The following is a 24754-nucleotide window of genomic DNA, read 5'->3' on the forward strand; positions in this document are numbered from 1 at the left end:
GGAAGGAAGAAGGCGGGGGTGGCGGGCAGGAGAGAGGGGAGGCTTGCCAGCTGCCGGGTGAACTGGGAAGGTTTGCAATTAAAAAAAAAAATTGTTTAATGTGTGAGGTTCCCAATATAGTATTTCAAAGAGCACACCCCGCCAAATCCAACATCCCCCGGGAGGCTGACTTTAAAAAAAATAGCACGCTTGGCCCACCGATCTGGGCGCCTGGCTCGCCCCGCCCCCGCCGGCCCGAGGCCGGGAGCCAGGTGCCGCCCCCACCCCCACCCCCGGGTCGGCCGGCCCCCGGGTCCTGCGGGAAGTTGGCTGCGGCCGCGAAGCCGGGGGCGAGGGGGGAGGGCTGGCAGGTGCGCGGGGCTGGAAGAGAAACTGGCAGTCCTTGTGAATCTCTGCTTCGCCCATCTTGCCCCCTCCCCACCACCCCTCTGGCATAGGAAGGTGGGAAGGAATGGGAACCCACGATTCCGAAGTGCGACTTTGACAACTGTCTGGCTTGCTGGGTAACTTCATTCCAACCTTGTCAACTCTCCTGAAAACCTGCCTGTTATTTCACTGGTTAATATTTTCTATTTCCATGGTGTAAAAATCCGACGGCGCTAGAACAGCCCTGGGATGTGTTAAAATTGAGCTCCCAGGGCACGCTGTAGAATTTTTTAATTTGGTTTGCGTGAACTTTTTCTAACCAAAGAAAAGTATTAAAACACCTCCAAAAATGTACTTAAACTATTGCCAGAAAATTCGGAAATTTGTTTTAGAATCTATTTTTCCTTTCTTTGCAAAAATGGGACAAGGGAAGAATTCCTTGAATTTTAGGATGGTGTTCTTGAAGGCTAGAGAGCGTTTAGTAAATATAAAACGACTGCAAATACAGGTAAAATTACGTTTTAATGTTCATATACAAACTCGGTTTTATAGGAGGCCATTCCCACATCCTGGCTGGCCTCCCAGAGTGTGCCTACTTTGCTGATGGCTATACAAGGCATTCTTTGAGATGGGAAATTCTTCATACCACATCTTTATGTTGCAGCAATGGATGGGCTGATAACATTGAAAGAAAAAGACCTTATTAAAGTACTGAACCTTTTTCTTTTTGCAAAAGCATGTTATAGGAAAGAGTAATGTCACAATGTAATATATATAATTAAATCTCCTGTATTAGTGGAAGGTTCTGTCAGGAATAGTTGTGTTACTGTATCATATGAATAAGCATGCTTCCTTGAATTTTTCTTCAATTGAAGAATCACTACTGGAAGTGTGTCTTAGCCTCATTGTCTCAGATTTGCAGTTTTGGACCCTGTTCTAAAGAGAAAGTTAACATGGGTTGTAATAAAAACAACTTCTTGGAAAGATACAGGTAAAGATATAGGTTAAATTTGTTCAGTTTTCAAATGAACAAATGAAATCTGCATGATTATTTTCTTCCAGTTCCTCTCTGGAATCTTGATGTTTTGCACACATTACTGGTTCTGAACAGCTAGAGAAAAATTACTTACGTAAAGGTGTACAATCAGTGATTCATCAGTCATGAAATGAGTTGTCTTACCTGAACTATTGAGCCTCCCAGTAGAATTGTTTCCAGAGTTGGAAGAAATGACATGAAATCCTCTTCCCAAACTTGTATCTCTGGCCAGCATAGAATACAGTGCTGAAAAGGAAATGTGTCAGGGCAGATACATTTTCTTCTGCCTTTTAACTGGTTATTTCTACAGTTAAACATGGAAGTCTCTCCTTGTTTGTTTTCTGAGCACATTTAGATAGTATGTTCTTCCCACATTAAGAATGGCATTTTTGGCCCACTTTGCATTGCTTTAAACACCCATGATGCTGAGGGAAATGGTGGGAGGAAGGAAAATGAAGAAAAGAAAATATTTTAAGCTTTTAGCATCCAATTCTGTATGTCTGTATGACAACACTGTAGTTAATATGGCTGTTCAAAAAGAGAGTTGAGACATTCACCTGTATCTGAGACAACTCCGGTAAAGAAGCATTGATTCTAAATAAATTCACCTCCTTACCATTTTCACTGCTAGTGCCACCTTGACGTCTCCCTCACAAAACACGGTCTCCTGCCATGCCCAGGCCCTGGTAGTTTGTTAAGGAAAAGCATTCCATCCTGTAAGGTAACAATTCTGGTTTTGGATTATTCTATATTCCATTGTATTCTGGTTTCGTATTATTCTATATTCCATTCTGTAAGTATGTTTTACACATCTGTTGAATTCAGTAAATGTATGTTTAATAGGATCTTAAAAAGTGATTATTAGAATGATTAGTGCATTTGCAAAAATAAGGAATTTTTGGACAAAAAAATATTTCTGCATTGTGAAACTAAAATAAAGTTTTGAATACAAACTGATGTAGAAAGTTGGTAGTGGTTCTGACATTAGAATGAAAACTTCCCTGGAAGAGCATTACTCGATTACTTTTAGAAAGATTCCTTTAAAATGCTTCAGTGATTCAAAACAACAGAACAAATGATTTTAGATGTTCCTAGAGGAGAGAAGGAATAACATGGCTTATGACCGATAAGATCTGAGATATTGTATAATTTTATCCTCTTTTTCTTCTGTGGTTGCCTTAGAACAATTCCATTGTTGTTTAGTTGCTCAGTCATGTCCGACTCTTTTGCAACCACATGGACTGTAGCCCACCAGGCTCCTCCGTCCATGGAATTTCCCAGGCGGGAATACTGGAATGGGTTGCCATTTCCTTCTCCAGGGGATCTTCCTGACCCAGAGGTCAAACCCTCAACTCCTGCACTACAGGCAGATTCTTTACCTCTCAGCCCCCAGGGAAGACCAGAACCATTCCATACCTAACTGATTTTCTACTCTATGTGGTGGTGGCCCTACAGTTAACTGAGTCCTGTGTAATATTCATATTATCCGAAATATAATTTAAATTTCCCTTATTTTGCAATGTGAAATTTAAAATTTTGGATGTATATGTTGATTAAATTGGTGTTTTTAGTGTGTAGAGGTTTGAATGTTTTAAAATATATGAAGATTATAAACAAGTTTTTTAAAGGTATGCTAATATATAACTGATTATTTCAAGAGTCATGACTTTAAAGACACTTGGTCTTCTTAAAAATAAACAAATCTTCAATACAGGCCAATATAGAATTTTAAGATGTAAAGGACTGTGAAGTTCACCTAGTTCAACTACCTTTGTACATTCAAAATATTTTCAAATAATTTTCAGAAATTCAACATACAACTAGTTTAGTTTCCAATAAGTTGGTTATTTTGAACTCATATTGCAATTCCTGTTGGAAAAGAAAATTGTAGATTCCCAGGATAGGCTCTAAGTCCTTATAGAATGCAAATGAAAACATCCAATTACAGACTTAGTGGGGAGCCAAGTAGGATCTTAGAAGTCATCTAATCCAATTGACTTCTACAGATAAGAACATTTATGTTATACATTGCTGATATAAAGAGCAGAAAAATACTAATATATTAGGCAGTAGATACAAGCAAACACTTAATTGAGTAATTCTGGTTTTATTAACTATGCTCCAATATAAAAAAAAAAAAAACAACGTGTATTCGGGGACAGTAGTCCTCACATTTTACAAATAAAGAATTTTGGAATATGAGAGGGAAAAAGCATTAAATGTTAATAAAAGCTAAAAGTTTGTCTTTAAGACAGGAGAATTTATGGACATTTTGTAGAGATTAGTGCCCTGTTTTTCTTCCTCCTCCATCCTCTCTGGTAGCATCCTCTCTTTTCTTCCCACCTTTTCCCCATTTTCGGGCTTCCCGATGGCCTAGCTGGTAAAGAATCTGGCTGCAATGCGGGAGACTTGGGTTCAATCCCTGGGTTGGGAAGATTCCCCTGGAGAAGGAAATGGCTCCCCACTCCAGTATTCTTGCTTGGAGAGTTCCATGGACAGAGGAACCTGGCAGACTACAGTCCATGAGGTCGCAAAGAGATGGACACAACTGAGCGACTAACACTTCTTTCCCTTTTTTCTGGCCTTCATTGTGTAGCCCCTGTATAGTTAACTGTTCCATGACCCTGTTTCAGGCCTCGTCACACTACCTACTGTCCGCTCATTCCCGGCTGTTAGAGACTGAATGTTTGTGTCCTTACCATATTCATATATGGAAATGCCATCCTCCAGAGTGATGCTATTAGAAGGTGAGCCACGGGGAGATGATTAGGTCACAAGGGTGAGGCCCTCATGAATGGGATTAGTGTTCTTATAAACAAGACTGCTGAGCGCTCTCTTGACCCTGCCATTATGTGAGGGCATAGTGAGAAGACAACCATATATGAACAAGGAAGTGGCCCGTCACCACACACAGAATCATCTGCCAGTGTCTTGATCCTGTATTTCCCAGATTCCAGACTGTGAGAAATAAATGTTTGTTTTTTAAGCCATCCTGTCTATGGTACTTTTTGTCGTAGCAGCCTGAATGGACTAAAGCACTGGCCGTTAATAACTCTCAGCTAGCTACACAAGGCAAAGTGGAAAGTAGGAAAAAAAAATACTCTGCTCAGCCTCTGAAATTAATCCAGACCATCTTCCATTTGCACACTTCATTCTTTTTCTTGTTCCTCACAGTCCTGTGTTTGGCTTTTGCTCTTCTCCACCCGGTTTGCGGAGATTGACAGCAAGTCTGTGCTCACTCTCCCACCTTGTCTCTGCACTTGTCTCGTCAGGCCTACGCTGTGCAGGTAAACGACCCACCAGTTCAAGTCCCCCTTTTAAAGCATCCTTCATGAGAGTGGATGGAAGATTTTGTTTGTTCCCTTAACAAAGGTGTATGGCTCATTAACCAAGACGCGGAGTAAAGGAATAGGAAAAGAGCATGTAAAGAAGGAGAACTTTCTTGAAGTAAACGGGCAAGCGTTGAAAGAAAGTGGGAGGAGATGAGACAAAAAGGAGATAAGTGCACTTGTGAGAAGTTAACTAAAGGGGACGTAACTCTTTGAAGAAGTGGAAAAGCCAAGGGAAAAGTACCCAAATCCATAACTCTCCTGAAGGAGAAAAAAGAAGAGACAGAAAAGGGATCACCCCAACATAAATTCCTCTGAGCTCACCATATTGGTATGCTCTCGACCTGGGACGGATGGCAGGGATGGATGGAGTATAGGGGGTAGATCTGCAGGAAGAAGGGGCAGAGAAAGAGCCGGTGTCCGGCTCTCTTGACTTGCAGAGAGCCTATGCGTTCGTTCCCTTTAAGTTGGATTAGAAGAGGTGTTGAACGTATCAGACACAAGTGCGTGTCACGTAGGAGTGCATATCAGGAAAAGGAAAGAAAAGCAGAATGGGTTCAGAAAGCACCCTCTGCGCCAAGTGCTTTCACTACACTGTGGTTCAGATATGAGGAAATCGAGTGTGTTAATATTAATAAGTTGGGCTAATTGTCACAGCAAATTACTCAACACTGCCTTCTAGGAGCAGACGCTTGGAAAGGACAACGCATGTATTGTACAATAAGAGACTTAGAACTATTGACATAAAAGCAAATCATGTTCACATACAATTGCCAAGTTACAGTTTGAATTTTATTGTTGTCTTACTGGGATTTATACATCATGACTCATCTGCCTGCCCAGGATTGGCAATAATATATGGGAGTCAAGAATGGTAAAGACCTTGACTTCTTAATAATAGAAGCTAGCGCTGCCTTTTTTTTTTTCAATTTGTACTGTAACAACAGTCTCCAATAATGACAGAGTGTGAGTTTTTTCTGACCATAAATATATTTCTTAAATAAAATTTTCCAAATACTTCCAGTATTGGTAAGTTTAGGAGTTCTTGTGTAAATTGCTGGTCAAAAGGTAAACAAACATTAGAAGAGTAACTTGGCAAATTGAGCCAAGAGTTTCAAAGTATTCATACAAGTAGATCCAACAGATTCATTTCTAGGGTATTATCCAAGTTTATAAACATTTAAGAAGATATTTATCACAACTTTATTTACAAATTGAAAAACCAAGACTTGAGATGATGATTTGATTAAATTATAGTACATCAATGTGATGGAATACATTTAATTAATATTTAATAACCTTGGGAAATGATCATGATACAATAGTAGTAGTCAAAATAGGACAAAACTGAATGAACTGTAATCACTCTAGCTAAATATGAAAGGAAATTTACCAAATCTTAGCAGCAGTTATCTCTAGATGATGGTATTATAAATCATTTTTTATCTTTCTTTTAATCAAAACCTTCAACAATAAACATGCATTAACATTAAGAATCAGAGGGAACATTGCAATATTATTTGTGTAAAAAGATCTTGCTTCAGAAGCAGTTTACAATGAAATAAAAATGAAAACAAAATTCTTAGTTTATCTATTTGAAAAGAGCACAAAAATCAGGAACTTATGCAGTGAACATGTATGTATGGAGCACTTCGTATGATATTAGTTGTCTATACTGAACTGTATATTGAGAGCCTACCATGTGTGAGATGTGAATGTATGATATATATTCTGAGCCACTGGGGAAGCCCAGTCTGGTATATATATATATATGTGTGTGTGTGTGTGTGTGTGTGTGTGTGTGTGTGGGTATGGTGGTTTAGTCGCTAAGTTGTGCTCAACTCTTGTGACCCCATGGACTGTAGCCTTCCAGGCTCCTCTGTCTGTGGGATTCTCCAGGCAAGAATACTGGAGTGGGTTGCCATTTTCTTCTCCAGGGGATCTTCCCAACCCAGGAATCAAATCCAACCCAGTCTCCTGCATTGCAGGCAGATTCTTTACTAACTGAGCTACGAGGGAAGCCGTGTGTGTGTGTGTGTGTGTGTGTGTGTGTGTGTGTGTATACCATTTATATATTTATAACATTAGGAGCAGCTTTAATCTGATGTTACAGTCATACCTCTTTTCTTTTTCTGATTAATCTTTAAGGCAGGTATAAACTTGTACCTTCTTGAAGGTGCCCCTACTCCAGGAACGTATGCAGCTTCGGGACTTTGGTAATTCTTCCACTGGGCTTCCACAGCCAAACGGACAAAATTGGCTTCTGGGCAGCCTCTGGTGTCCCCGTGTCTCTCTGCCCCTGTTTTGCTGCAGTGAACTGGGCCCTCCAGCCACAGTACTGGTGCAGTACTGCTGGGACCCTTCTGCAGACTGCGTGGTCCTTTAGGGGAGGAAAGAGGAGCCCAGTCTCCCGAAGTCTGCCGTTCTCAGGACTCCACTCTTCCTTCATTTCACAAGCAACCATCTCCCAAGAGTGCTGCCTCCACACTGACCTTGACCCTCTCTATGCTCAAAGCCACTCCTACCCCCGTCCCAGGGATCAAACTGGCAGTGTTGGCTCCCTTTCAGACTACTTTCTGATATAACAGATCTGCATTTTGTCTGACAGTATCTTTTCTGGATTATATGCACTTTGAGTCATTCTCACGCCCGTCCTTCCAGCCTCTCAGTTTGCCTAACAGTCGTGGATCATTTGCGTAAGGACTATCTACATTGCTGAGAAGGTCCCCGTGCAGGCTGCCCAGATGCGTACGATCCAGACCCTCTGCACGCCAGGGCAGCTGCACAAGGCCCCTCTGTCCCTTGTGGTCGCCCTCCACTCCTCCTCGCACATACTGTGGATGGGCAGGAGTTTTGAAGGACGGAATGCTCCACCTTCCCTGTATGCTAAGGTCAAGAAATAGGTTACTTATAAGGTGGCATTTTTCACACAAGAATGGACACGCAGAAGCAGATGAACAGTGGAGGGGGGGCGATTAGAGGCAGGACAAGATGTTGTAAAGAAGTCAGAGCAGTCTGGGCTTTCCACGCCGTACGGCAGCCTGACAGCTAGGTGTCTTGTCCGAGGAAGAAAGGAAGACCCCGGTGAGGCTGGTTCCCCGCTGCCGCCTGGAGCAGCATGACCACTCCTTTCTCTGCATGGCCTACCCCACCCTGAGGTCTAGACATCATTCTGGCTCCCCCACTTGCCCCACTTTGCATTTCATTCCGCTTCCTTCGCTTGCTTTCACCACCACCACCCCCCACCCCCAACTCAGGCTCCCAGGGTTCTCCTGAGGTCTGAGCTTGGTTTGTTTCCTGACGAGTGGATGGCTCAGTGGCTACAGAATCTGCCTGCAATGCAGGGGATGCAGAAGATGGGGGTTTGAGCATCCCTTGGACAGCAAGGAGATCAAACCAATCAGTCCTAAAGGAAATCAACCCTGAATATTCATTGGAAGGACTGATGCTGAAGCTGAAGCTCCAATACTTTGGCCACTTGACATGAAGAGCCAACTCATTGAAAAAGACCCTGATTCTGGGAAACACAGGGTGGGAGGAGAAGAGGGTGACAGGGGTTGAGATATTTGGATGGCATCATCAACTCAAAGAACATGAGTTTGAGCAAACTCCAGGAGATAGTGAAAGACAGGGAAGCCTGGCGTGCTGCAGTTCATGGGGTTGCAAAGAGTCGGACACAACTGAGCAACTGAGCAACAAGAATAGCAAAGGAAGAATATAATCTAATCCAAATATACCTGGAGGCATTAATTGTGCAGTGTGCCACTTTTCCAAAGATGTGCATACTTGGAGATTGTTTGAGCAACAATTGATCATCTACTGAAGCCTGTACTATATACCAAAGAGAGTTTTAAAAATATGCAAATAAACCTCTGTCCTAATTCCTGGTCTAAGAAGGGGAATGGACATGTAAAAGAACAGTCGTTCTACATTGTAAGATGTTCTCAGTCACACAGTGGAAGGAGTGAGGTTCTGCCTCGGATGAGGCACAGGGGTGAAAGTCAGGAGAGGCTTACACAAAAGTGACGGTGGAGCGGGTCTTGAAGGATGGATTTAATAGAAAGACTCAGGAAGTACAGGCACTCCCCAGCAAGTACTGAGGCAGAGAAACAGCAGGAAACAAGAGCAATGAATTAGGGCAGTAACTGTGCAATGAAACCTGATTCCAAGTGGCTTCAGAATGAAGTGCGAAGAGGACAGAGGCAGAAGATGAGGTTGCAGAGAACAAATTATGCAGCATCTTCACATGATACTCTAAGCAGTGTGCACTTTATCCTGTTGCTGTAGTTCTCAGCGTCACTGAGTACAAGAATCAAAGTAGGAGTGCTAACCTTTGGAAGAGTAGTTCCAGTTAGGGAAGAGGGAGGTGATTGGAAAGGGAGTATTGTACTTCTGAAGTTCGGGCGAGGCTGTCTTTCTTGTTTTAGGCTGTGGTTATGTGGCTGTTCACTTTGTAATTATTTATTAAATCATTAAGTATTTATGATTTCAGTACTTAATGTGAGCTATCCATCTCAATTGTAAAAGAGTTTTCTTTTTAATCAAACTGGGTAATTTGTTGAAAACACAGATTCTAGGGCTTTATACTCTGAGTGTAAGGCCTGGGACTCAGGAATCTGCATTTTTTAAACAGTTAGTTTAGGGCATCTGAAGTCACAAGGGACCCCTCGACCACACTTTGAGAACACTGCTGGGGCTCTTGTGAAGTCATCCAAAAGGTTTAAGCAAGAAATGAAGAACACAGACTCACCTGTCCAAATGGCTGGATTAGGGAGAGGAGTAAATTGAGGATGGCTTCTGTCTTGTATCCAATAGTGCTTGTAGGTCCTATATCCCATTTCCTTTGTGGTTTTGAAAAAAATGTGACAAATAAGGTGATGATAATATATAAGTACTAACTGTATTTTTGGAGATTTTTTTTTGGGAGTTCCTTAAATATGAAAAAAATTCGACCCCCGTACAATTAATTTCTAATAGATTTAAGGTATGGAACAAGCCTCTTGGGTATATATTCTGGGGCAAGGAGCAACTTTCTAGAATTTTTTAAATAAGTGCATTCTCAGCCTATGAGTAATAGTTGTCCAGCTACTGACCCACCATCATTATGTCATGTACTTAGTTTTGATTTGTACTTAGACTGATTTGCATGGGTGCTGCTAAATTCTTTTTCTTGTGCTCCTTTATAATCAGAGGGTTATTTTTGTGATATAAAACAGCCAACATGGTATTCTTCCAAACCCTAATCCCTATGGGGAAAAAAAAAAAATGACAAATTCTGTTGCAGAGTTGTTTTTCCTTTGGTATTCACAGAGTTAGAAAAATAAAGAGGAAACTTTACTTGGCCTTAAACAAAGGATAGGAAAGTCCAAAAATATGACACAAAATGTGTCCAGATTTTTTTTTCTCATGAGGAAATGCCACAAGGCTTTTAAATTGCCAGAATTATTACTTGTAACCAGAGTTCGTCCGTTGATTCATTAGATCAGCAAAGTGTGTAAGTCTGACAACACCAAGTGTTGGCTAGGATTAAGAGCATAGGAACTCATATTCTTCTGGTAAGGGTATAACTTGATACAATCATCTTGGAGAGAAGTTTGGCAATACTTAATCAAGTTAAAGGTGTGCAAATTCTTTGACCCAGAATTTGCACTCCCAGGTGTATTCTCAGAGCGACTCTCTTCCATGTGCCCAGGAATAATCACAGCATCACTGGGTGCTGTATTTAAAAACTGGAAACAACCTACATTATATCAATAAGAATTTATGAGCATGTTATGATACATTCATACAGTGGATATAGCTGTGAAAATAAATAGATCTACAACTTCCATGGGAGTATGTCACAAATATGATGTAGGATAAATGAGCAAGTGGCTATAAAGGTCTACAAGATGATGCCATTTATTATCCAGGCTAAAAACTTGTAAATATTATTGTTGTGTGGGAAATTACCTTGCTACAACGGAAGCCTGTAAGTATAACAGCAGGCAAGCTGTCCAAGAGCTCACAAAGCAGAAGGGCTTACAGACCAAAACGAGATGCTTGAATCACATGGCTTATTAAATCAATTGAAAACACAGCAAGAAGCAAGGTGAGAGAGATGGGGTAGGTTAGCACATTTTAGGTATGATGTAGGGGTCTCATAAGATGACACTATCTGAATACTCAGTCCTGTATTCAGAGTTGAGATTTGAACAAAGTGACCCAATTCATAGAAGGTGCCTGGAGTCAAAACACACACTTGCTTTACAGGTTTGGGAGCAAGTGCTTCTGGCTGACAGCTGCACTGTAATTAGCCTGATGAGCAGTTATGGATTTAATCTTGTATGCATTGTGCAGAGGATGTGAGGAGCCAATGGTCGGCTGAATTAAAATCTCGTAAATAGTGAACTCCTCATGTGCCCCCTGTATCTTAAGTGTGCCATGGGTGTTTGATGATTTATGGCCTCATACATATTTAGCATATTGTGACTATTAAGTATTTCTTGCTCTTTCCATCTGTTTCCAGGTATGTTCATTATAGTTCATTATTTAAGCGTTATACTTACTTTATGTACATCTAACATCTCAAGTTACTGACTTATCTTACATATTTTATAAAACTTGCCTGTCTCATAAGCTATTTCCCTTAATTCTTCATTTTACTTTTCTCCCTGTGCGTTCATTTCTCTTATTTTCCAAAGCAGAATTGAATAGTCTGTGTTAATTGAAATACACTTAACATATAATATTACATAGTGTACTGCATAGTGGTTTGACATTTGCATACATTAGAAAATGATCCCCTTGTTAAGTCTAATAACCATCTGTTTCCATATGAAGTTATTGCCATATTATTGACCGTATTCCTTATGCTGCATATTACATCTCTGTGACTTGTTTATTTTATAGCTAGAGGCTTTTACCGCTTAATCCCCCTCACCTATGTTGCCCACCTCCCCTCCCTTCTGGCAACCATCTAGTTTATTCTCTGTACCTATGAGTCCGTTTTCAGTTTGTTTTTCAGATTACATATAAAAGTGAGATCATACAGTACTTGCTTTTCTCTGACTTATGTCACTTAGTGTGGTGCCATCTCGATTCCTCCATGTTGTCACAGATGATTTCATTTTTTATGGCTAAGTAGTATTCCATTGTAAACATACCACATCTTTATCCATTCAGTTGTCAATGGATACTTAGGTTGCTTTCATATCTTGACTGTTTTAAATAATGCTGCTATGAACGTTAATGTGTGTATTTCTTATAGAATTAGTATTTTTGTTTTCTTTTTTTTAGTATTTTTTTTGTTCTAGTTTTTTTTTTTTTTTTTCCTTTGGGTAAATACCCAGGATTGGAGTTTCTGGATTGTATGGTAGTTTTATTTTTTATTTTTTTGAGGAACCTCCTCACTGTGTTCCATAGTGGCTGCACCAACTTACAAGCCCACCAACAGCCCACGGGGTTTCCCTTTTCTCCTCATCCTCATCAGCACTTGTTATTTGTGTTCTTTTTAACGATAGCCGTTCTGACAGGTGTGAGGTAGTATCTCATTTTGGTTTTGATTTGCATTTCCCTGATCATTAGTGATATTGAGCATCTTTTCAGGTGACTGTTGGCCATCTGTATGTCTTCTTCGGAAAAATGTCAACTCAGATCCTTTGCCCAGTCTGGTGTTTGTTTTTTAATGTTGAGTTATATGAATTATTTAAGATGTTAACCCCTTACTGGATATAGTGTTTGAAATTATCTTGTCCCGTTCAATAGGCTGCCTTTTTGTTTTGTGGTGGTTTCCTTCACTGTGCCAAAGACTGTTAATTTGATGTAGTCCTTGGGACCCAGCCACCCTGGCCCAATTCTGTCCTTTAGGGGAAGATGGTTACCTATTGAGGAGTATGTGAAGGACTTGAACAGAACTGTAACTACAGATCCCTAGGTCAAGGCCTCACTGTAGCTGGGCAGGGGCCAAAACCAGCAAAGGCATTATTGCAGAGTGGACTATGTACGAGTGAAAAAATTCAGAGTTTTCCCTCTAGACCTAGAATTGGAAACACAATTCACCCTTGTCTTCCTTTGGACTAAGTCCTGAGGTCTCAGACAATTTGAGGAGAGTCTTATGTTAAACCTTCTGCTGAGAGAGCAAGTAAAGGTCTAAAAAAAATTATTATAAAAATAAAGATTTGACTCTAGCAATAAAATGGCTTTGTGGGTTAGGTCAGAAAATATTCACTGTATTATGCAAATATTATGTATTAAGTATGTGTTAATTTATAGTTAGATGTTACTTTTATAAGTTATATTGCAAACACCAAATTAACTTAAAAGTGTAACATATAATCCTCAATGCATAATCAATAAAAAAGTACATAAAAGTGGTAAAAATATTAATATAAAGATTTCTATACTTTAATCTTTGAAAATAACATATAACTGGACTTTGACAGTGTCTAGATGAATTTTGACAAATAGGACTTTGCTTTACTGTCAACATAGCCTGGTTAAGAAGTTCAACTTCATATCAAAGTTGATATGTATCATTCTATACAATCAGAGGAGGGAAGTTAAATTGTGTGTGATCTGTTTCATCTGGTTGGATACTAAACATCTTGGAAGATGCTGTTTATTCCTCACCGAGAACTCTATAACACTCATCCAACATCTTTGAAAGAATTTTGGTCAAACCCTAAACATTGAGATTTCTGTAGCTGATGCTCATGCCTAACTTCTTGAAATATGAATCAAATGAAATCTGCAAACTAGGATTATCATTGCTTAACACTGAGGTGCTCACTGAAAACAGTGTTAAACGGGAGTGAATCCTTTCTCCAGTGAGCCTCAGGGAGATGTGGTGCACTTATTTAACTTACTCGACTGAAGCGACTTAGCGGCAGCAGTTCACTTAAAATTATAAGGGACGGGGGAGCCTGGTGGGCCACCATCTATGGGGTTGCACAGAGTCAGACACGACTGAAGCAACTTGGCAGCAGCAGCAGCACATCCAGAGCTCCTAGGAGGCAGGCCCTGTGTCTGAATGGTTTTCAAGCCTCCAACCTTTGACCTGGTATGGAGTCGCTAGCAGCTGCCCAATAAATATTTGGTGAATTAAGTGGTTTTTTATTTGAGGCGGTGCGATTTGGTAGGTTAGCACAGCTGCAAGTGATGCTCTGTATCATTCTTAACCAAAAACATACCTTTTTCTATTTAGATATATTGTAGGATTATGTCTATATTGTAAAATTGTGGAGAGTTTGAATAATTGAATTTGATAAAAAGGACTATAACTGTGCTTTGTTGTCAGAAAATTGTGGAGTCAATATTTTAGGAACGACTGTTAACATTGTGGAGCCTTGCGGTCTCCAGGCCATGGGGTCGCCAAGAGTCAGACATGACTTTGTGACTAAACAACAGATTTAACATTGCATTTAAGAGAAGTGTGCCAAGGGTGGAGGCAGCCCTGCCTCCTGAGGGACTAGAACCAAAAACCAGGGAGCCAGGAGGAAGCTGGGGAGCATGCTGTCTTTCTCCTCTCTGCTCTTCTCTCTATAGATTTCTCTTTCCTCTTTTTTTGCAGGTATTTTTATTGACTCAGGGTGCACAGCCCCATTACTGTTGATCCACAGTTCCTTGGTGCATCTTTTCTGTTGGAGAAACCAGGACAGACTGAGAGGAACATTTTGTCTTGATTTCAAACTCAAGTGAGGAAGACTGATCTGCCCAGCTCAGGCCAGAGTTATCACTCAGTAACTCGTGTGATAACAGACTTAATAGAACTGATTTTATATTTTCAAAGGAAAAAATGTGAATCATGTATGTTGTTAGTTAAAACCATGTTACACTGCTGGGCTCTAAATTCTCAGAAGCCTGGGAGGTTTCCTTCCTTGAAGGGTGAAAACACAGTAATAGATGTCCCCAGGCACACATCGGGTCCGTCTCTCTGGGAACCTAGAACATGTCCTTGACTTCTGTTCTCAGAGGAGACTGACTGAGCACGAGACATCACGCAGACAGTCAGCTGTCTGGGGCATCCCTAGTCCATTCTTGATGGTTAAGTGTGAAGAGCCTGAAGAGTAAATAATCTTCAGAAATGCATTGGTGTCAGAGGAGCTGGTCCACAGTCATGCCACGATGCTCTGGTTTTAAGGACTCTCAGGAACAGCCCCAGAGGCGAGTGTGCAGCTGCCATGGGAGCAGCTGGTGGGCTCGGGGCTGGGCTGCGGGAGGCTGGGCCCTGGGAGTGGGGCAGAGCGTGGGCGAGGGTGGCTGGAGGTGGCCCTGCTCACTGCCGTCTGCTTCGCTCGGCTTGCTAGGTTGGCACATGGATTGAAAACTGTACGTCTGAATCTATTTCTGGCTTTTAAATGTGTGAAGGAAAAACGTAACTTTATTATTTTATTTTTGTCAAGTTAAAGACAGAGCCAGATGCCCCTGAAGCGTATGCATTCTATAAGGAGTTTCTGTTCTTTGGCGGAGCATCTTTGGAAGCAAAAATCAAAGACAAATAGGTCATCTCCTTCCTCTAAGTTTTCTGGAGGAAGACTGGCCAGAAAAAAGAGTCAGCACTGGTAACTAATGAACGAAATAAAGCCAGGGAAGATGTTGACATTTTTAAAAAAGAATTTTTAAAGGAAAAACAATGAAGTAAGTGTTGATGTAATATGAATATGTTATTATTCGTTAAAATGCCAAAAAATACTGCAGATACGAATAACCTTTTAAAATTTAGTGAGAAACATATGAACACTTATATATATTCCCTCACCAGAGGGGTTTGGAAATCTTCAAAGCTTAATACCCTTTTGTGAATGGTCAGTCAGAGTAATTAGGAATGAAAGAAATCTGGAGGAAAAAAAAAACAACACATTAGCAACACAACAGATATATTCCTAGGAGAGGTTGTTACGTTAAATTCACCTTCAACTGTAATGCTTTGCAGTCAGAGAAAATTTTATAAAACAAAATACTGCAGATGTGTGTTTACTCAAAGGATATTTTTAAGCACGTGCTGTGTGCCAGGCAGTGTGCTAAGCATGGGGAATATGCTGGTAAATAAGCTGAATGCTATCCCTACATAGGTATTCCTGCCCAGGTTTTGAGCTGACCAGAGAAAATCACCATCACAATGACCAAATCAAACAGCTGCATGGGACCTAAGAGGTGAGTTCGTCCTAACTTTTATTTTACACAGGAAACTGAGCCCCAAAATGTATAAGCCATGCTGTACTCTTGGCCTCTCTGTTTTTGCTATCAAAAAGAAGCATGTCTTGTCCCATAGGTCCTTCTAAAATGTTCAGAGTATATGTCAGGTAACAAATGTAGATTTTAATCTATTTCAAAATACCCTTGATAGACTGTCAATATTCCTGTGACTTTCTGGAAATGAAACAGGAAATCAAATTTTAAAAAAGCCCAGGGTCCAATTTTCAATATCTAATCCAGTTTCTTCAGGAAGTGTTAGCTATGTGATTTCTATTACCATCAAAAACAGTGATACAGTGTGATACTGACCATCTGTTTAGGAAATGGCAGATACACTCGGAAAATCCAGAGTAACAGGAACTCAGAACCGTCATCGGTTAGAGAGATGATAAGTCCAAGAAGATGCCACTTGGGTCAGGTGTGGATGAAGCGTTGTTAGGTGGGCCATCTGAACTTCATGCATAACTGTCTTCTAGACGTGTGATAACCTTGTGTCCCTTGGTTGTCTGACCTGCAGTTGTACAGCACTATTAGCGCAATGCTTGCTACCCAAAAGGATGTTGTGACACTTGCTAAAGTCAATGCTATTAAGCAGTTTGAGCAATTCAAAAGGGTGCTGCATAACCCAAAATCACTCTACAGGGACACCTCTTTTTTTATATTCCTAAGACTCTTGAGAGTCCCTTGGACTGCAAGGAGATCCAACCAGTCCATCCTAAAGGAAATCAGTCCTGAGTGTTCATTGGAAGGACTGATTCTGAAGCTGAAACTCCAATACTTTGGCCACCTGATGCAAAGAGCTGACTCATTTGAAAAAACCCTGATGCTGGGAAAGATTGAAGGCAGGAGGAGAAGGGGACGACAGAGGATGAGATGATTGGATGGCATCACCAACTCAATGGACACGAGTTTGGGTAAACTCCGGGAGTTGGTGATGGACAGAGAGGCCTGGCGTGCTGCAGTCCATGGGGTCACAAACAGTCAGACACGACTGAGTGACTGAACTGAACTGAACTCTTAATATGGTGATATAATGGGGCATTCCTCAAGATATGTTTGAATGTCTGTGTGTTTCATTTCATTTGTTATTCATTCTAACTTTTACACTGATTATTATTATTCAGTTCAGTTCAGTCACTCAGTCGTGTCTGACTCTTTGTGACCTCATGGACTACAGCACGCCAGGCTTCCCTGTCCATCACCAACTCCCGGAGTTTACTCAAACTCGTGTCCCTTGAGTTGGTGATGCCAGCCAATCATCTCATCCTCTGTCTTCCCCATCTTCTCCCGCCTTCAATCTTTCCCAGAATCAGGGTCTTTTCAGATGAGTCAATCTTCACGTCAGGTGGTCAGAGTATTGGAGTTTCAGCTTCAGCATCAGTCCTTCCAAGGAATATTCAGGACTGATTTCCTTTTAGGAGGGACTGGTTGGATCTCCTTGCAGTCCAAGGGACTCTCAAGAGTCTACTCCAACACCACAGTTCAAAAGCATCAATTCTTCAGTGCTCAGCTTTCTTTATAGTCCAACTCTCACATCCATGCATGACCACTGGAAAAACCATAGCTTTGACTAGATGGAACTTTGTTGGCAAAGTAATGTCTCTGCTTTTCAATATGCTATCTAGGTTGGTCATAACTTTTCTTCCAAGGAGCAAGCATCTTTTAATTTCATGGCTGCAGTCAACATTATAATTAACCTGGCACTAAAGGGAACCTATTTTCTTGAGGCCCCTGTGCTTGTTAATCTGTAGCTAAAATGAATTGGGTCATGATTTCTTAGCTGAATCCAGAGCCAGGGACTCTGATATGTTGGAAACACATGTTTGAGAATCTGTTTGGCTGGATGACTTGGACTGAAACCTCAATATTAAAAAAGAAAGAATGAAAGAAAGAAAAAGCACAACTAAAGACAATCTAATAAATCTAAATACCTGATAGCATTCAAGCTGTCAAGGATGATGGTGACCTAAGCATCACAGATTACTATCTATAGAGCTCTCTTTATTTTTCTTCTTCCCTCCTTCCCTCCCTTCCTTACCTCCGTTCATCCTTTCTCTCTCTCTCTCTTTTTTCTTTCTTTTTTATAATAGGTTTATTGAGATGTAATGCACGTAACAAAAAATTTACCCTTTCAGAGCATACAGTTCAGTGTTTTTAGTATATTCACAAAGTTGTACAATTGTCAGCCAAAATTCCAGAACATTTTTATCAGCCCAGAGAGATTGTCAGCCAAAATTCCAGAACATTTTTATCAGCCCAGAGAGACCCCATACCCATTAATAGTCACTTCCCAGTGTCCCTTCTCCAAACAACTACTAATCGAATTCCTATCCCTATGGATTTGCCTACTGTGGACGTTTTATATAAATGGAATCATACAAGAAGTGGCCTTCAGTGTCTGGCTTCTTTCACTCAGAATAATGCTTTCAAGTTTCATTCATACTCATTCTTTTTACAGCCAAATAATATTCCGTTTATGGATATGCTACATTTTGCTTATTCATTCATCAGGACATTTAGGTTATTTCCACTTTTTAGCTATTATGAATATTAGTGTACAGGTTTTTGTGTGAATGTGTATTTCAACTAGAATTGCCAGATTATATAGTTAAGTCTTACGTTTAATTTTTTTTGGAACTGAGACGGTCTTTCAGAAGACTGCATCATTTTACATTTCTACTCATAGAAAATAAGGGTTCTAATTTTTCCACATCCTTGCTGACACTTGTGATTGTCCAAATTTTTGATTATAGCCATCTTAGTGAGTCTGCAGTGATTTCTCATTATGATTTTGATTTGCATTTCCTTAACGACAAACATCGTTGAGCATCTTTTCATGCATTTGTTGGTCACTGTATATCTTCTCTGAAGAAAGTCCTTTGCCTATTTTTAATTGGGTTATTTATTTTTATTGTTAAATTTTAAGAATTCTTTATGTATTCTGATACAAGTCCCTTAACAGATAAGTGATTTACAAATATTTTGTTCCATTCTGTGTGTTCTCTTTTTACTTTGTTGAAGTGAAGCACAAAATTTTTAATTTTGATGATGTCCAATTTATCTTCTGTTGTTGTTTGTGCTTTTGGGTGTCATATTTAAGAAACTATTGCACAATCTATGGTCACAAAGATTTATTCCTATATTTTCTTCTAAGAATTTTGTAATTTTAACTTTTGTATTTAGGTCTCTGATTCATTCTGAGGTAATGATTTTATATAATGCAAGGTCAGAATCCAACTTAATTCTTCTTCTGTATGTAGATATCTAGTTGTTCCTTTTAATTGTCTTGGTTAGCTCCTTTGTAGAAAATCAGTTGACCATACACATGAGGGTTTTATTTTTGCATTCTCAGTTTTGTTCCGTCGATCTAAATGTCTGTCCTTATGCCACTATCACACTGTCTTGATTGCTATAACTTTGTAATAAGTTTTGAAATGGGAGGAGTGTGAGGAAATGTCTGCAAAAAGTCCAGCTGAAATTTTGATATGTATTATATCAAATATGTAGATCAATTTAAGGAGTACCACCACTTTAACAATATTGAGTCTTGAAAGCCTTGAACCTAGGGTGTCGATTCCATTTATTTAGATCTTCTTTAATTTCTTCCAGTGATGTTTTAAAAGTTTTCAGTGTACAAATCTTTTACTTATTTTATTAAATTTTTCCTATTTTATTCTTTTTTTATGTTACTGTAAATGAAATTTTCTTAGTTTCACATTGTTCACTGCCAGTGTATAGAAATATATTGACATTTGTATATTGATCTTGTATCCCATAACCTTATATGTTTGTTAGTTCTAGTATTTTTTTTAGTAACTTCCTTAGGATTTTCTGTATACAAGAGCATGTCTTTTTTCTTTTCAGCTTAGATCCCTTCTGTTTCTCTCTCTTGCCTAATTGTCCTGTCTTCAGTACAGTATTGAACAGGAGTGGTAAGAATGGATACCCTTGTCTATTTCCTAATCTTAGAGTGAACACATCTGGTCTTTCACCATCATGTATGGTATTAGTTGTGGATTTTTTGTAGTTGACCCTTATCAGGTTCAGGAAGTTCCCTGTGTAGCTCTCTTTTAATGCCACTGATGGGCAGGACTGAATAGAAAACTAATGAGATCTAAAAGTTCTTTTGGGACTCTATGTCCTTTTTAATGGTGTAATAAGATATGGAAACAGTGCCCACTAGAGCCAAGTTATCTTTCTTTTACCCCTCTGGAAAAGGCTGCATGTTGCAGAGGGAACTTTTCTATATTTCAGTTTTCCTATCCCCTAACCCACGGGTCTGGAGAAGGCAATGGCACCCCACTCCAGTACTCTTGCCTGGAAAATCCCATGGATGGAGGAGCCTGGTAGGCTGCAGTCCATGGGGTCGCTAGGAGTCGGACACGACAGAGCGACTTCCTTTTCACTTTTCACTTTCCTGCATTGGAGAAGGAAATGGCAACCCACTCCAGTGTTCTTGCCTGGAGAATCCCAGGGATGGGGTAGCCTCGTGGGCTACTGCCTATGGGGTCACACAGAGTCGGACACGACTGAAGTGACTTAGCAGCAGCAGCAGCAACCCAGGGGTCCCCAACCCCCGAGCCATGAACTGGTACCAGTTCACTGTCTGTTAGGAACTGGGCCACACCGCAGGAGTTGAGCGGTGGGCAAAACTGAAACCATTTCCCCCGTCTACACCCACCCTGCAGTCTGTGGAAAACTGTCTTCCACAAAATCGGTCCTTTGTACCAAAGAGATTGCGGATTGCTGCCCTAAGCATCTTCCTTACCTCCCACTGCATGAGTGCAAACTGATTGTGGCAAGTAAATATCATGGCTTCTCTCCACACTCTCCTTATGCTTGTAGGACACGGTGTATTTGTACCCAGATTTCAGTAGCAGACATTCTGTGGATGATATATAAAATAGACTGCAGGAAAGCCTGTAAAGTATCAACTCCAGAAAACCATCTCGACAAACTTCTAAGGAAACAAGATATTATCAAATCCAACTGAAAGTTTAGGTCTCATGGGATCTGGCAAATTAGGATTTGCTTTGCATCCTGGAAAAAGAATTGCTGATTTGATGATGATTATGACAATGATAAAGATGGTGATGATGCAGCAGCACCAACTGACTGCAGAAGAACTACCAGGTGCTGAGTGGCACCTTTAAGAAGCTGAAGCCAAAGAGCCAGTGCAGCACTGGCCGCCCAGATAAAAGCAGTCACAGCCAGGGAAGACCCGATATGGCAGAATGAGTTGAATGGCTTTGGTTCTATTCTCTATTTTCTAACTTCCTGTTGACTATTAGATGGCCATTTTCCTTAGTTATCAGTGCTAATCTCTCACTCTCAACTTTTAGCCCTGTGCCTTAGCTCTTTATAATGTCTAGAGACAGTAAGCACTGCCCTTGGCTACCCTGTGAACCTCTCCCTTAAATGGCAGAATAAAAACACCACATGTCTCCTGTTTTTGGAACTGACCCTGCAGAACCCTAGGTTTGACTTTGCTTAGCCTTGCATTATTTCTGTATGACAGTTACAATCTGAAAAGCAAACCATAACATCGAAAAAAAATTTTTATGGTCCACATCATGTGCTTTCAGAGCTAAGTAACAAAAGCGTTGCACTCTTTAAGTCTTAATAACAAGACCAGTTCTGCTCTTTGAATTGGGAGCCAGCTTTGCTGCCTCTGATAGAAGAGAGATTATTTCTTGCTTATTTTCATTCTTTTTTAAAGCATCTCAGGTATTTAACTTATTTTTATCATGTTGGATTTTAGTTGATTTGCAATCTTGTGTTATGCTTATTTCCATTCTGCCAACTCCCATCGTTTTAGGCAAGAATTATCTGGATAAAAAGAACTTTAAAAGAACAAAGAATCTTCCTTTGCTTTCAGATGAAACTGTAACCCAATCACAGAGTAAGTTAGAAGTTAGGTAATTGGGAATTGTTTCTTCTGATGTGATGTGAAGTCGCTCAGTCGCGTCCAACTCTTTTCGACCCCATGAACTATACCCTACCATGGTCCTCCATCCACGGGATTTTCCAGGCAAGAGTACTGGGGTGGGTTGCCATTTCCTTCTCCAGAGGATCTTCCCGACCCAGGGAATCGAACCCAGGTCTCCTGCCTTGTAGGCAGACGCTTTACCATCTGAGCCATCAGGGAAGTTTCTTCTGAGGATGACATCATTTAGCTCTATGTAATAACTTCTGCTTGATGGAAGGAAAGGAAGAAGGAATGATCTAAGAAAAATGGATTGGGATACATGAAAACTCACAGCAGTGTTTTACCTTTCGGTTCTCCGTGAAGGAGTTTCCTGTTTCTTGGGAAATGCCATTGATCCCTATGAGAAATGTGTTTGTAGTGGTCCGTGCTAGCTCAGAGCGTCCCAGGAACTGCTAGAGATTGATGGTAAGAACTAAGGAACCACCAGAACAGCTGGCCAAGGGTGAAGAACTGATAGACAAGAGGAGATGAGGTTTGGTTTGTAGTTTGGGCCACACTAAGGAAACAGTGAGGCGAAAGAGTGGAAAGGCAGGGTGATTTTTGCTCAAGTCTTTATGAGCTGTTACACTAATTTGTGGGCAAAGAGGAGAACCGGCTCAGATCCTGGGCTGCGACTTAGCTCTACGATGAGACAGCACATCCTCAGAGGCTTCTTATGTGGCCTCACTAAGAGTCCAGGGAGAGGGATTTTCCACTCAGCTACGTGATAATAAAATTTAAGTCCTGATTTGCAGGCAGTTAAAAGAAAGGACAAAGCTAATGTCCTCGTAAAAGCCCGAAAAAAGGAAACAATTAAGGCAATGATCACGAAAACTCTTAAGAACCATTTCCAAGATTGAATCATAAAAATGTACGCTAAAAACTTAATAGCGATAATCATGGTGATGAGGATAAAGACTGTAATCCAACCAAAGAAGTCGTTCAATTCCCATATGACTATCCTAAGAGAAAAGAGACGCTAGCCTAAAGGAAATATTAAAACTTTTTTTTCTTTGAGTGCATAATCCTGTTATTTTTTTCAGAGAATTTGCATTTGGAGGTTTATTTTGAGTAAATTTCCCCAGAGAAGCGTTATGCTCCCTTTCTCTGAGGATATAGAGAGTACAGATAGTGTCAGAACCAGAAATGGAAATGACACTCAGAAATTAAATAGGGCCCAAATGAAAATACTGTGCAGGTGAAATGTTTTTAAATCACTAGTACATTTTCCTAATCTCTCTGATAGGGGTAATTTAGTTTTGGGTGAGAGTGGGGATGGGATGGGTGGGGTGAGGGTGGGGAGAAATTGTGTTTTGGTACCACAGGACTTGAAAGGGAAAGGAAGAATACCTTTTGTTCCTCCATTTGGATTATATTAAACAATTTTCAAATAAATCATGCCTTCTCAGCAAAAAAAATAAAAAAGAACTACTGAGCTTCCAGACGGAGTCTAACTTCAGATGACCTTGGGAAGACCCTAAGGTAGTGAATTTCAGTTAAAGCTGAAGTGGAGTGGATTACCTAAGGACTCAGAATTGAAATGTTCGTAAATCCAATTATACAAATTATCTAAAAACTATTTTTAGGAGAAAAGTCACAAAATATAGTTCTGATGCACAGGTAAGATTATTAAGAAAAATTTTTTATGAGAAACAAGTCCCGGAGTTTAGAATTAGGGACTCAGTACATGGGTTGTGCATCTGTGAGAGCCAAGGGGGCCACAGGAAGGACACAAAGGTGCAGTTTCCTTCGGCCCAAAAGAGGATGCACGGCAGGGCATACCCTCTGATGTTTGAGGATGTGAGCATATCTCCAGGTTATAGGTACCTTCGTGTTATCTTACAGTTTATGAAGCCCTTCATTTGTATATAAGCGTTTGCTGTTCTAATCAAATGCAACTTGAGATAGACTTTAATTTTAACACATTTAAGTGTTAACACATTTTATTATATACTGGATTATTGCACATCATAATAATTAGACATAAATACTAACTTTGTATTTTTGTCTTCTCATTTTGCCATTTCTTCAACATGCAAAAACTAAGGTCAATGCTTATGTCCCTAATGCCAAGTACAATTTAACTATCATCCTTTTCGGTCCTAACTTTCTCATCAGGTACCTGCTTATTTGGTTTGGTATCTGCCCCTCAGTACCTGAATCCATGCTCCTGGCCTGGGGTTCTCTGTGCCTAAGTATTTTATCCCAGTATCCCTCTGCTATACCTTCACCCCATCCACCCATTCTCCAGGATTTGGGCAACCGCTTTCTACTTCCATTCCTGCTCATTGTCTTAGGGAGCGAGAGGCTTGAAGTGGCAGGAACTCTGGTCCAAGACTTAAACTGTAGTCTTCAACAGAAGGGCAACAGGAATGTTACCAGGTTGTAATTGAGGAAAAGAAGGAACAGGGAAGGCAAAGTGGAAGGTGAAGAAGGGAAGGGATGGGATGGGCCTGGAAAGTATAGGCTGCTTCCTTTCTCAATTATGGTAAAGTGCCCACGGCATCCCAGAACCAGGAGGCCAAAGCAAGCAGGAGGAGACCTCTTTGGGATGTGGTGAATGGTGCAGCATGTCACCCACATCTCCTTGCAGGAATAAAGGCCTTATTTCTCCAAATGCCAGAAGTGCTGGTAGCCAGCAGCCTTCAACTGTCTGCCTTGTTTAGAATTGCCTGGGCTGAAGGGAGCTGTCTCCGCCCTCAGTCATAGCCCCTTCCTGCAGCTCTTTGTATCCAGTGACTGATCAAAATCAAAGGCCACTCCTTCACCCCTAACAAACAATGAACCTCTCTGAAGGTCCAGCTCAGCTTCACGGTAGCAAGGAATTGGTGTTTAATGGATGTGGAGTGTCATTTGGAGATAATGAAAATTTCTGGAGAT

The 24754-nt window shown here is 40.5% G+C and overlaps 1 long non-coding RNA gene across 1 annotated transcript in view; it reads left to right on the forward strand.

The window, feature by feature from the left end:
• LOC113901194 overlaps positions 1-24754 on the forward strand; it is a 91469-nt gene that overhangs the window by 1927 nt on the left and 64788 nt on the right. The window contains exon 2 of the long non-coding RNA XR_003513344.1: positions 4577-4689. This is a non-coding gene — a long non-coding RNA (uncharacterized LOC113901194). The remainder of the gene's footprint in view (positions 1-4576; positions 4690-24754) is intronic.

Source organism: Bos indicus x Bos taurus, chromosome 2, assembly GCF_003369695.1.
Source record: "Bos indicus x Bos taurus breed Angus x Brahman F1 hybrid chromosome 2, Bos_hybrid_MaternalHap_v2.0, whole genome shotgun sequence".
In the NCBI taxonomy this organism is placed as follows: Eukaryota; Metazoa; Chordata; class Mammalia; order Artiodactyla; family Bovidae; genus Bos; species Bos indicus x Bos taurus.